General features: G+C 41.3%; 1 long non-coding RNA gene across 1 annotated transcript in view; it reads left to right on the plus strand.

The window, feature by feature from the left end:
* The first annotated feature begins 1,028 nt into the window (after positions 1–1,028).
* The window catches only part of LOC140003177 (uncharacterized), a 73,815-nt gene continuing 60,287 nt past the window's right edge, over positions 1,029–14,556 (plus strand). Inside the window, exon 1 of the long non-coding RNA XR_011811300.1 lies at positions 1,029–1,121. This is a non-coding gene — a long non-coding RNA (uncharacterized lncRNA). The remainder of the gene's footprint in view (positions 1,122–14,556) is intronic.

The raw sequence follows: 14,556 nt of genomic DNA on the forward strand, positions 1-14,556 counted from the left end.
ACACCCAGTTTTTTAGAATATAAGCATACTGAAATAACTATCCTAACTTCATAATTTGATGCCTAAAAATATTGCTGCTTTTTCCAGAATTTCTGAATCGATTGTGGGAAGGATCATTTTCCAGATGTTGGTACTTCTGGAAATCAGGTGTCTTGGGAACCTTGTCTTTCCCCCTCCCCAGCTGTATAAAGTTTGTTATACAGGAGCTATATGAAATCAGATTCTGCTGTAAACAGGACAAATCCAAATAGGTTTACACAGGCATGATAGGAGTATTCAGTGACAGCTCCAGCATATCCTCTTCCAAAACCAGCATGGAGTGAGCTTCCATGGGGGGATGCTGGGTCTTGAACACTAACATCAGAAATGGGGAACCAGATGCAGAATTATGTGACCTTGCAAGCAGAATCTGTGCATGTCAGGTGCTCCTGTACATCATTACATGCAGAGTTTATGTACATTGGCAAATAAGAAAACATTAGCCCACACCAGGGTATGCCTTGCTAGATTTTTTTTATTGCTGTTTCAAGTTCTTGCCTTTCATCAAAAGGGCATAATAAATTGTCTAACCAAGCTGATGACATAACTTTTTGTTCGTGAAACATATCTCCCTGTTTTAAAGAACCGTATTAAAATAATACTCTGAATGTCAGGGTGAATGTGGAGCTCCTTTTGCTAGAGAGATAGTTACCTGTAAAAAAACAAACAAACAAACAAAAAAACCACCACCACCACCAAAGATGTGTAGAAAAGGGAAAATTCAAGGTAGAGATTAATTTAGGCATAGGTCTTCTTTTTCCTATCTGCTTCCCATTTTCTTGCTTGTGTGTTTGAGATCTTTGTTACTCTTCTGTGGCTTTTAGTGGCTGGAAAATTTTCCTTTATTTTCCACCTGTCTTTGACACTGGGCTTCTGTTTCAGTGACAGCATGGACCCAGGACCTGGTTTCATCAGTTTCCCGTTTGTTTTCCTAAACAATAGCAACAGTCACCAGAACAACAAATCCTCTGCTGATACTGAGCTGTGACCAGGTTGTTGTTTACCACAAACAATGGTGTTATACTTTCTGGAAGTCCTAAAACTGCTGTTGAAAGAGAAAAATTAGTGTTCCAGAGTGTGTGGTTGGTAAAATGCTTTTATTTTCTTCCTTTAACTTTGTCTGCTCTTGCCATGTTATCTGCCTTTGTGATGTCTTTGTTTAAAGTTTCTTATTCTTACTTTTCCTATAATGTGTTGCAGAGGCAGAACATGCTGTGCTCTCCTCTAGGAACTTTGTATTTGTTCTTTTCTTGTTTTGCTGTTCTCTTACTTGAAGATAAAGGTCAGCATGACAGGAAGCATGGTATATGCTTGCTGCTCGTGTAGGTAGAGCTTATGATAAGTGAGCTTTGTTCTTGGTTTAAATTCTGGTAGACAGATGTTTCTGCTTTAAAGAGTCCCACTGTACTTGAGACAAGGGTGTTGTTTTTTTTTTTTTTTGGAGTGTGTGTGTGTGTGTTTTCCCCTTTCTGCATGAAGAAATGAAAGACTATTTGTGTGAATGGGGAGTGAATAAGTTGTTTGCCACTAGATGCAGATGTCACAGTGCATGGCCATAGTGCAGGGGAAGGGAATGTGATATGTTATGCTCTATCTGCCCTGAGCCGAAGATGAGTGAGGTGAAAGACTAGAGGAAGGTGCTTGAAAGCAGGGTTCTTCAGCCTGTAACATACCCTCATGAGAGAAGAATAGCAAATCTCTCATCAAAAAGAACTTAAAATTATTTTGGGCAAGGGCCTGATGATTATATGCTATAATTAAACAAACAAAAAAAACAAAACTTCATTGGCTGGACAGAGGGAATAATGTCAAACTTTCATATGGTTTTAGGGTTATATGTCCCTTAGCCTGAATCAGCATGAAATTTGCTTTTAAAAAAATGAAGCGGTGTGTATGCATGTGTGTGTGTGAGAGAGTATGTGCAGGTATGCATGAACATGTGGCTGAGACATACAAAGGGAAGGTAATTGTGAAGTTTTTCTGGGGATACACCCAGGGTTCATTCAGAAGAAAGAAAGGCTCCTAACTATGATGAGTTCAGGTTAGGTCAGACAGCTGTTTTTTTCCCTGTTAAAAAGAACTATTTTATATGGGTGCTACGTTCCAGAATTTTTAGTTTATGAATAGTTTTATTAGATGAAAGAGAATAATTTATTATTATGTGATATTTTAAAGTAGTTTCCAAAAGGAGAGGAGAGTTTTTATTAACTTTCAGCTTCTAATATATTTACTAAAATGTACGCTTTACATGTTTTAAAACATAAGCTGTATCAAGGGACAGTTCAGGTCTAGTCCAGAACTGAAATCCCTGCAGCGTGGCCTGTGTGCAGAATCAGAGCCAGAGAAGTGACCTGGAAGACAAACCAGTGCTGAAAGGGCCCACAGTCTGTGCCCAGCTCAGATTATCACTGGGCTTGAGACCAGCTGCATTGCCAGCACACCACAGGTGTTCACACAATGAACAGGTGAAAATGTGACGGTCAGGGAGGAGATGAGGTGTCAGAGCAGCACAACCCTGCACATCGTTCCTTTGATTTACAGGTGTTAGGGGCAGAATCATCAAGTCCAGCTCCGCTGATATGTAATGAAAAATGTTCTGGAGATCAACATCCACTGAAGTGAAAAAAGAATACTATCCTCCAAGAGTAGAGACATGGTTCGGTATTTTAAGACTATTACTATTTTTTTTTTTTTTACATTTCAAAAATAAGTCAGGTGCAATAGAAAATGTTAAGCAATGGATGGAGAACTTTTAGCAATAGATAGTTAAAAGCTGAAGTGTTATGTAATCAGGCCTAATTACAAAAGATGTCTCTTCCCCCCTCCCCCTAGCTATCTATAGATCTCTATTAGCATTAGGCAGTGTTGTTAACATTGACCATGAAGGCTGCAGGAAGACATATGTTTTCCCGCCCAACAAAACACAGCCGCCTCTTTGTCAGATCGTATTCACAGCAGGGCTGGTTCATAGCTCTCACGCAGCTTAGACATGAAATAGAACAGTGTGTCCTAGCAAAGCTAGGGGAAATATGGGTAGCCATTGCAGTTAATTCAAAATCTCATTTTCACACCTTTTTATAAGAAGTTACACTGCCTATTGTACACTGCCTGGTGACCCCTGGAGTTTTATGGTTTCATGGAGTGACCAAAGGCCACCCCCTGCTTCTGGCTCTGGTTCTCTACTCTAGATACTCTGGTAGGAGCATCTGCTACTGCTTTCCTGCTGAAAAAGGGCATCTACAATTTGGCCACTGCACCAGCTGGCCTGGGTGCCTGCCATGGTGCCTCATACCCGCATCCCAACCACTTCCACCCCAGACATTCCAGAACTTCCAAAAGACATGAACTTTCTGATACAGGGTCTCTTAGCCAGAATAAAGTATGTACAAGGAAGCAAAACCTGCAGATTTTGCAGAAGAGTCACATGCATCACTTACTCTGACATTGATAATACAATATATGTATCTGTGAACATGTTTCACCACCTCTGGCCCTTGAGCATGACAAGGTATTCTTTAAGCTTAATATAGCATTAACAGAGTGTCTTTATTTTCTATGGCAGTGCATTATTTGCTGATTGAGGTACTTTGTCTTTAGTTTTGCATTCTTGATTTGAAAGCTTGCTTTTATTCTGTTAACTATTTTTCCATCTTACCTGGCCTTCAGCATTTATTTTAAATCCATGCTCACCCACTGTATATCTTTGTTCTTTTCTTGGTAACCATCACAAATGTGTAATAGCTAGTTCACTATCTAAAGGTCTCTCCCTAACGTCATTCAGTTGTTCCTGGCTTACCCGTGCCTGTAAGTCCACACTGGGTCAAAGGCTGGATAGATTTCAGACTGACAACCTCATAAAATCAACCATGATTCATAAGCTGCATGATTACAGATACCCCTCCCTAAAACATTGCAACCACTATGAAATAATTTTGAAACTCCTAGCAACGTTATCACTTCAGTTTTCCTCTGAACTCACCCATCTGCTTATTAGCTAGACACAGATCTGCCTAACTTGAGAAATCAGAGAAAAAAAAGGAAGGATGGTACAGGATTTAGGATGCTGCTTGGCATAAAATCTGGCCTTTAGAAGGTCATTTTGAGGTGGATGTAGAGAAGAGCTCAGACGTCATAGCCTTTAACTCTTATTTAATGTCATGGCACCTACAGTTATGCATTAGGTTCCAGTGCAGTACTGCCTATACATTACGTGAGGACAGGGAGGTGTTTGAGGATCAGAACCACAAATGTCAGCTCACGTAGCAAGGCTCTCTAGCAGGTACTGCTGGGTAGAGGCCACTGGGGTTGTGGATGGCAGCTGACTGCAGCAAGCTGCAGCCCTCCTTGACCTGGAGGCACTGAACCCACTCCAGCGCTAACCACCATGTTACAGCTGGCTACAGGGCTTGAAATTCCCGTCAAAAACCTTTCACTTGGGCTGGAATAATTAAATGTTAATTGGCTAGAGAAAGTGAGAGTGAGAGAATATGTATGACTTCATAGTCCAGTAATTATGGCACCTCCTGAGGAGGAGGTTAGGAGGAGAAATCTGGGTCCCAGTCCTCACTGTAATGACTATATCTTATTTTCTTTTATGTACGTGTATATATGTAATATAAAGTGTATTGATATAATATGGTATAATCTAATGATATAACATTAAGTAGCCATTAGAGCACGGACAAAACCTAAGTCTTTCCCCTTGCTCAAGGCATTGGAGTCATGCTTATTCTCTCACTTGTACTCTCCCTGGTCCAATGAATACTTTATTAGTCCAAGCATTGTGGAAACACTTCAAAAGAGGTTTGCCACAGCCTTCCTTCTGTATATAACATGGTCCCTTGTTTAGAGAATTCACAGTTGGAAATGTGGGTTGAAATCTTCCCATAGAGAGAGTAGAATTAAATCTCAACCTACTAAAGTCTTGGTGAATACTTGTAATGGCTGAATGACAGGGTGCTTGGGGAGGGGTCAGACAGGGTTTTCTTCTGGACCTTCTTTGGGGGGAAGGCTCAATCCAGGAGTGCTCCAAAAGGACGTCCCAATTCAATCCTCCACAGGGGGGCAAGGAGGTATCTTTCAGCCCTTGAGCCAATCACAGGCCTAGCTACCTGACACTGAAAACTTGGGAAGTCCTGGGCAAGTCCAAAACAAACTTTCTGATACTTAACAAAGTTGCTGGGAAAAATGGGCATTCTATGTACTTTTAAAATTTGTAGCGGGGGAGATTTTGTGGATAGAGACTTTGTCATTCACAGAAACAATAAGGCAAGAGTTGAGCAGCTAAATCCTGTTGAAAGTTTGCCATTATGCCATGGACATACATTTATTTAGCAAACAACAGTGAGCTTTAACGAATTGCTACCATTCACCTGTTTGGTTTTAGTCTTTGCCAGCATTACTACCCTCCTTAGCTTCTGTGAGCACTTCTTAACCTGGAAGAGAAAAAAATCAGCTCGTAGAGTTGAACAGAAAAAAATCAGCTCATAGAGTAGAAGTCATTTCAGGTACTGTGACTGAGCTTGAGTGCCATAGGAGATGTGAACAACTCATTAGCCGGTAGTTACTTCAAGATTTGGGGTGTTTGAGAGATGCTGGGATATGGTATTACAACACATCCATATCAGGAAAACACTGCCTGTCTAGAGCCTTACCGTATCTCTAAGTACTTCATTTGCAAAACAAGATTATAGATCTTTCTGATTTCTTTTACTTTTTACAGATGTGCAGAATAAATATACTGAGACCTCTATAGCAATAACAGAGACCAATTTTAGGGACAAAAATAGATAATAGTATAGCTCAAGCTGGTTGGGAACAGCTTTATATTTTGGGGAGGCTTGTGTCCCCCATGTAGAACAGGTGCAACATGGGCATCAGTAGGATGAGCTTTCCCCACCTAAATTGCCACTGTGAGTCAAAGGTTTAGTGTAGGAATTCCTCCTGAAATGCTAAAAAATAGTTCAGCTTATTGCTTCTTCTACTTATGGCCAACTGAGCTGCAGGCATATATATACCAAGACCAGGAACAAGGGAACCACTTGTTTCTGATGGGCTCCTGAGAACCACCAAATGATTGAGATTTACAGTCACTTTGAACTGCTACCAGTGAATGTGTGGAAAAGTTGCCTGCTGTAGCTGTTCTGGAAGAACTATCTCCATGAGCAGGCAATGCTGATATAGGTTTGGCAATTCCAGAATAATGACTCCACCTGCAATTACTCTGGAAGATCTAAATATATCAGAATAGATTAGTAGTCTCAACAACCCTGTGAAGCCAAGGTCCTAAATGAAACAAACAAACAAACCAAACCCTTCTCTCTCTGAACTTACTTTGAATTGACACAATCTCATTAAAATCAAGAAGCATATAACCATTGATTTCCATGAAGGGTCTGGTGTTTTGCCTATGTAATGAATTAGCATTAGCAAAAATTCTGGCTGATACAGAATGCTTACAAGAAACGTTACTGACTCCTGCATTATTTTAGGCATTTGCTGTGATTATTTTATAGTCTTTCAGTGCTAACTGAAACTGGCTGAAACATATGGCACAAGGGTGAGATAAGCAATACTCCAAAGGTGATATGAATGCTAGCTTAATGAGCTGTGTAGAAAAGCTGCCTTTGTTACTATAGCTGCAACTTCTCTGTACAAAGGACTGCCTCATTCATGTTCTGCTTACAGTAGCTCAGTGGGGAAACCTGTATTTGTTCAAGTCAAAAATTTCATAAGTTGTTTCTGCTTTTGGAGTCCAGCCTGAGATACTTTGGGTCCAATTTTGAAAGATGCTGAGACCCCCATCAGTCTCTGCTATTCCTTATGACATATCTCCTGAAATGACAATATTGCAAATCCACTGTAACTACTGAGGATTTTGAAACAAACAGATGAATTAAATTCACTTAATAAAATTACTTAACAAAACCAGGTTCAAATTCTATTTTTCTTTTCTTTCTCAAGTGTACTGAACACATAAGGAAGATGAAACTGCTTTGATCTTAGTTCTGAAAATAAATTTCTCAACTATCCATTGCAATGGAGTCACCATTTAATTAGGTCAGAGAACAGTAACTGCATAGCTTAGGAGAATGAATATCAGCTCTAAATTACAGAGGCAGTGAGTGTGGGAAGGCAAAGGAAATGACCTGAAGTGGAATTTTGGCCAGGACAGCTTAAGCTAACAGCCCTTTTCTTGTGAAAAAATACCACAGGACTTATAATTACCATTGTTGGGAGGAGGGTGATGGGATGAAGTGCTCGTAATCTTGTGCCTGTTCCAAATCAAGGCATATCCAGCCCTCTTAGCGTTGTGCTAGGGCAGTGGTTCAGCACTGACTCAGGCATTACAGCATCAGTCAGCACTTGGGGCTCTATATGCCAGCCTGGCAGACAGTCCTCTCTTGCTTCAAACTGTCAACAAGAAATATGCGTTACTGTGCTTGAAAAGTTTTTGCAGAAAATCACAGATAGTGCAACTCATTGGGAATGCAGCTTAACCACAAGATGTGGAATACCAGCTTTGTTGGGCAAAGGTGCCAGGGCACATACTGTATTGGGAAAGGTGGCTATGGAGCATTTACTTCCCTTGGTAACCAGCTGACACCGAATTTGTGACATTTTCATGACAGTAGAAATATGTCAAGAGCGGTAGACTGGACCAGTGAACATTTTGCCTTTTCTGTCAGGGCCAGAGAAGTGTTGCTGCCCTGGCTTCCAGAAAAATAAATAAATAAATAAATAAATAAATAAATAAATGTTGCCAAAGTTTTGGCTCAAGTACAAGTTCCCGCTTGTCAACACAGCCTGGTTCAGTATGCCTGTGAAGGAGTATTTATGAAAACAGCAGTTCAGCAGTTTTCAAGTTATAGGATAGCCTAAAAGTTAATTCAGGAGTTCAAGAAGCTTTCTGAACTTGAGCAGCTATACAAAGCCTTTTTGTTTGTTTGTTTGTTTTTAACATAAATTTGACAATTGATTATTTCATCAGATAATATGGCATTCTTAAACAGTATAGGCATTCTTAAACATTTTCTCAGTGAACCACCTCTACCAGACAAAAATGTACAAGCCACTTCCTCCCACAGCAGTTACTTACATGGAAAGGGAACATTAGGAAAGTATTTAAGGTATTTTTAGCTGCCTTTTCATACAGCTTAGAAGCTGGAAACAAGGAGCACTGTGGTCTAACTATATGATGCTGGGAGCTGATGTATAGCCATGCAGCTGCAAGTAGGCGGAGATGGCCGAGATCCTCATGCAAGCCTCATCTCCAGTTATTCCCCAGCAAAGCAGTTTCCAAGCAGTAAGGCAGCTCACCAGGGAAGCGTGAGCACACTGCAGCGGGGGCGCGGGGCAGGACCCAGCCAGACCCATGGTGCCTCCTCCCAAAACAAGCCTGGGTCTCGCCCACAACTCCCAGAGGAGGACCAGTGTGCTGGCTCACCCGAGCAGCTCTGGAGTGTGTCACCATGGTCTGGGTAGGTGCATTTGGTCTGGCTCAGCACTGGAGTTGTTGCAGCAGCCCACAGATGTGGCTGGAGTGGAAAAGGGGTAATGAAGATGCCACTGCTACTTCCTCTTCCCATCCCAGGGAAGAGGGAAGAGGAATCACAGAATCACAGAATCTCTAGGTTGGAAGAGACCTCAAGATCATCGAGTCCAACCTCTGACCTAACACTAACAGTCCCCACTAAACCATATCCCTAAGTTCTACATCTAAACGTCTTTTGAAGACTTCCAGGGATGGTGACTCAACCACCTCCCTGGGCAGCCTGTTCCAATGTCTAACAACCCTTTCAGTAAAGAAATTCTTCCTAACATCTAACCTAAAACTCCCCTGGCGCAACTTTAGCCCATTCCCCCTCGTCCTGTCACCAGGCACAAGGGAGAACAGGCCAACCCCCATCTCGCTAGAGCCTCCTTTAATATACTTATACAGAGTGATAAGGTCACCCCTGAGCCTCCTCTTCTCCAGGCTGAACAAGCCCAGCTCCTTCAGCCGCTCCTCATAGGACTTGCTCTCCAGGCCCCTCACCAGCTTCGTCGCCCTTCTCTGGACCCGCTCAAGCACCTCGATGTCCTTCTTGTAGCGAGGGGCCCAGAACTGAACACAGTACTCGAGGTGCGGCCTCACCAGAGCCGAGTACAGGGGGACGATCACCTCCCTAGCCCTGCTGGTCACACTGTTTCTGATACAAGCCAGGATGCCGTTGGCCTTCTTGGCCACCTGAGCACACTGCTGGCTCATATTCAGCCGACTGTCCACCATCACTCCCAGGTCCTTCTCTGCCTGGCAGCTCTCCAGCCATTCCTCTCCCAGCCTGTAGCTCTTCTTGGGGTTATTGCGCCCCAGGTGCAGGACCCGGCACTTGGCCTTGTTAAACTTCATACAGTTGACCTCAGCCCATCGGTGCAGCCTATCCAGATCCTCCTGCAGAGCCTTCCTACCCTCAAGCAGATCGACACACTCACCTAGCTTGGTGTCATCTGCAAGTAGCAGTGGCATCTTCAAAGCTGGTGAGGATGGGCAGAGGTCTGGACCAAGCAAGTGAAGCACTTTCTTCCAAGTGAGGCCTAGTCACAGATCACTCCTCTTAATTGCGATTTGGGTTCTGGAAGGTTAGCTGTAGCAAAATCATGTTTTTTTGCAGTAAACAGAAGTGATCTGAATATATGCAAAGAGAAAAAATGGAGCTGAGAAATCCTAAAATACTTTCCAAAGCTAAGAAACTGACTTATGCATTTATCTTAATGCAGCTATCCAAATCCACATCTTCCCCACCACTTCATCCCCTCTTATAATAAAACAGTCAAAGAGACCAGGAGGGAAAAAGGACCCAGCAGAAACTGGAAATGGGTATTACATTGGCAAAACGTAGTTATTGTTATTGGAACTGACTCATAAGACTCATAAAGAGACTCATTAGGCAGTTTTTCCAACTTTCACCAGAGCAGCCATGACATCCCCTTTACAAGGTGGCAAGCTCTGGCTGCATTGTTTCACATCTTAACATGTTATGGAAAGCAGGCAAAAATTTTAAGTCAGTTTCTGATAAACTGGAAGAAAAGCTCAAAGTGATAGTGAGGTAATCCCAATAGGGATTTTTTGTTGTTGTTTTTGTTGTTGTTTAAATCTTATGAGCTTTGAGATCAACTGTCTAAGTTGAAGGAGGCTAATGCTGTCTTTTTTGAATACATAACAATACTTATAGAAGATGTGTGTTTGTTTCTCTATTCTTCTCAAAGGCAGTACTTCCAGCAGCCTGACATTTAATCCACCCACATCAGACGTTCCTGAGAGTATTGTCATGGTGCTGTTTAAGCTTCCTAGCACAGTCCAATAGATTTTGATTCAAGTAAGACTTGCAGGAAACATTACCATGTACTAAAATCTCCAACACCCTGCACTGTGGCATGAGAGATACTTCAGGGTCTCCTCACCATCTTAGCTTTTGAGCTGTGCTAGGATGCCAGCAAATGGGAATGAAGTGCTTAAATACACCTGCCTTATTGCTTATGAACAAACATTAGAGGTACCATTGCTCCATAAAACTTATTCCAGTTTCCATGCAGTGTCTGAAACAGTGAAGCTCAAAACACTGAGCATGAAAATAAGTCATCTATGACAAGTGGAAAGTAATACCATCCAGAATTTGCAACTGCAGGCCTCTTTCATTAAAATCTTCTAACCTTCTCAAAGTTAAAAAAAAAAAAAAAAAAAAAAAAAAAGTCATTTTTAAAAGAAAAAAAAACTGTGCTTCTCTTTCAAAATCAAATGAGGGCTCAAAATGTGCTTGAAGGACCTGCTACTAGGTGTATACAAAGAGACATCTTCTGGGGTTTTCCCTGGCAATGTTCCCAGGGAAGCACAGTCTAGTGGTTGCTTTTATGGTCAAGCAAGTACCTTGTTGTTGTAAACTCTGGCAATGAAGTTTTAGGAGTTGACAGATCAACAACTTTTATCAATCTAGAAGAGCTCTTTCCATGGCTGTCTGAAAATGTGATCAACATAAATTGGATAGGGAGGGTGGGATCACATATTCCAACAACTTAAATTTGTCAGTCTGTAATGCACATAAATGACATAAAATATAATTGCTTTTGAATTTGGGCCCCTTCAGGCTTCATGTTGATTGAAGAAAAAAGAACCAGATGTTTCTTCAGCAGGAATCACAGAGGCAAGATAAATATTCTCTGGTCCATGACATTTTATAGAGTTTCCAAAAGAAACCAATTCATTATTTAATTATTGGGTGTGTTGATCATGTAAAATATAATTGGCCCAGGGCAAATAGCAGTACAACCCAGGGAGCTGGCTGACTGAGCTTGTATAATATAATTTTTGCCAACTTTTTTTTTCTGCTGTGAAAACATTGTAAGATGAATTAATGCTACTTAATCTTTCTTCCAGTGTTTCATAAATAAAAAAGGCCCAAAATACAGACTTTTCTCTTTTCCGATCACCACCTTGCACTACCAAGTAACTTGGAGACAGAAGAGCTAGTAGCAAGCATAAATATTGTGATAGGAAATGATAGCTTTGTTTAACTAACATCATTTTAAGGAGAAGGCAATCTGTTTTAAACAGCCACATTTAATTCCTCAGCTCTGTGAGGAATTCCTCATGTTATGGAGAGCAAAGAACCAGTTCTTTCCCCGTCAGCACCAGTAGGGTGGGTCAGGAAAAAAGAATGTGGTACAGAATTTACTGTGACACTGTGTAAACTTAGGTAATTGAATTAATTGAACTGAGTTCAATTAGCAAAGCTGACGGAGTTTTTCTTTATGATGATCTATAAGCAAATATACAAGAAATTAATGTAATTTCTTTAAACCAGCAGCTACTTCTTAAATAGTATCTATTGTGCTCCAAACTTTCTCTGTGTCTTTCGATGTTCCTGCACTCACTCTGTGGTAGCTATTTTCCTGTTAAGAGGCAGGAAGTAATTGAAATGAGGACTGAAAGAAATTCATGACTCATGTCCTCATGATTCTCCCATCCTAACTTTCTTTTGTGCTTGTTCAGCAGCTTCTGACATCTGGGAGAGGCACATTACTTCCACACCATTTTCTATGATCATATCAGCAGGCAGAGGAGGGGGGAAGGCCCACTTGTCCGCACAATGGTGAAAGAAAGCAAAGAGAAAATAATCTGTGATCCCTGCAAAAAAACAGTTTCAGATTGTTGGGATCTTCTTTTCCTTGCCATTCCTACCATAAATATCCCTAGGACTCTTTCTTTCAATGGTCTGAGGTCAAGTTGTTCCCTCACTTCTCTTACAGTCCCCCCTCCAGATTTAAAGGTTCTTGCTAGGTTAGGTTTGTTCTATAATAAGGAAAAATGTACAAAGCCATAACCGCAAGAAAAGGAAATGGCAGTCTCTACCAAGGTTTGGCTTCCAAGCTTTCTCTAAAAAAGATAGAAAGCACTATCTCCATAATTTCAGCCCACTCATGCCCATTCTTGAAATAACCTGATGGCTAACCTCAGGACTCTTAAGACAAACACATTTCTCTGACAGGTGGGTATAGTTACTCACCCAGAGCAAACTTAGGAGTTTTTCTCAAAGAACTTCAGCCAGGAAGAGACTGAGGACAGGGGATTTACTCCAACTGAGAACCTAGATGCCTAATCTTAGGAAGTGAGTCTCCCTTCCCTTCCCCCAGATCCCCATTTAATACTAATCTTTACACTGGTACTTCCCCTCCCCCTGATACCTGGAGTTTTAATGCACACAGGTGGCAGAGGTTTAAGGCATGTTTTCTACATGTATGTGCTGATTTAGGGGGTTACTTGTTTAGCAAATCTCATTGACAGGCACCTTGCTCTCCCCTCCACAGCCATCTAGGTGTTGAATCCTCTGGGACTCAGGGCACCCACAAGTTGGAGGGATTATCACTGAGCCTAAGCCCCATTTATGAAAGAAGCCCAGGTGCCCTCAGCTAACATACACTCTTTCTTCCGTTGTCTTAATAACACAGGATCTTCTTGACCATGAACATGCAAGTAAGATGCAGTGTAAGCGCTCTTCGGGATACATTAAAAAATGAAGCTCTGCCTTCCACGAGACTGAACTTTATTCTATGTCTAAAATAGCTTTCATTGGCCATGCAAATAAAATGTTTCCAGTGTAACAGCTTTTTCAGAATGTATAAACAAGATGGAAGTCTGGCTTCTAGATGACTGAATTTTATTCTCCACCTAAAATGGCTATCATTGACTACATCATCTGCAGCTATATTGAGGAAGGAACTGCTCTCCATTTCACCCTATATATCATCTTACAACGACATTTTCTTAGCTGGGAATTGCTTGGTGATTTGCCAGCAGACAAATCAGAGCAGGAAAAGGATAAATTGATCACATTCATCCAGCTCTGGAGGTAAAACCCAGATCTCAGCCAGAGCTCTGCTCACATTAAAAACCTGCCTGTCCACCTGGTGAAAATGCGTCTGAGGAGCAAAGGATATGAGAGTGGGGTGGAGACAAAAATATAATAATTCATATTACCATAGCTAATCTCCCCCCTTAAATTATAAGTCCTGCAGAAGATATTATTTATGAGTTTTGAGCAGTAGTTCATGGCACTGGGCCATTTTCTTCTTTTCTACATGTACTTCTCCAGAAACCTCAAAGAAATGGCACTGAGTTTACTAACTAAATGTCTTTCTGTCCAACTGGACAGTAGGCATGGAGCCAGATAGAAATAATGGCTGTCTAAAGTCATTTAACTGAAAAAGAAAGTTAATTCAACCAGTATGAGAATAAAAGAAAGGTATTGGGTTTATAAACTGTAGGTGTTGCTGCCATTCACAACTAATAGTTTTTCAATCAGGCTGTGGTCACTAAAATTCACTTAACAAAAAGGGCAGTAATTTGAATGAGAATCTGTACCTCAAGTTTTTGCTCTACCTGGCCAACTTTCTGATATTTTAGGATGATTCAAATGATCATGTTTAATAATTAAAGCTTCCAAGGGACTTTGCAAGAGTACTTTGTTATTACTAGCACAGCAGGTAATATGAATTGTGTCTGACTGGCACATGTGTAAATGGTGAAGCAGTGAAACTCCATGACTTGCATGCAGGTATGTGGTGATGCAGCAGCAGAGAGGTTTCCAGAAGGCTGCAATTCCCAGACTTTGCAACTATTGATAAATTTGCTACTATTGGTAGATCTCTAATTAACGTACATGGTTTCAGCATCTCCATTGTCCAAATGTGCAGCCAAGGCACCACGCAGAGAGGACAGGTCTAAAACCGCCAAGCAGCCGAGTGATAGAGTCCGGCCAAGAACTACACACAGGTTTCCCAAATCCCAGTTCAATTCCCTGTCAGCATTTCTCTCTGAAACTCTTTCAGCTGACAGATTAATATGCTTTTCTGGGAAAGTTCAACCTACTAGATTTGCATGGTCTCAGCAAAGCTTTAAATCTTGTGCTTTTACAGTAGTCGGAGGAACAGTGATTTTCCATTGGTTAAAAAGCTTATTTGCAAAACAGCCTGTTGGAAATC

Source organism: Anas platyrhynchos, chromosome 1 (genome assembly GCF_047663525.1).
Source record: "Anas platyrhynchos isolate ZD024472 breed Pekin duck chromosome 1, IASCAAS_PekinDuck_T2T, whole genome shotgun sequence".
In the NCBI taxonomy this organism is placed as follows: domain Eukaryota; kingdom Metazoa; phylum Chordata; class Aves; order Anseriformes; family Anatidae; genus Anas; species Anas platyrhynchos.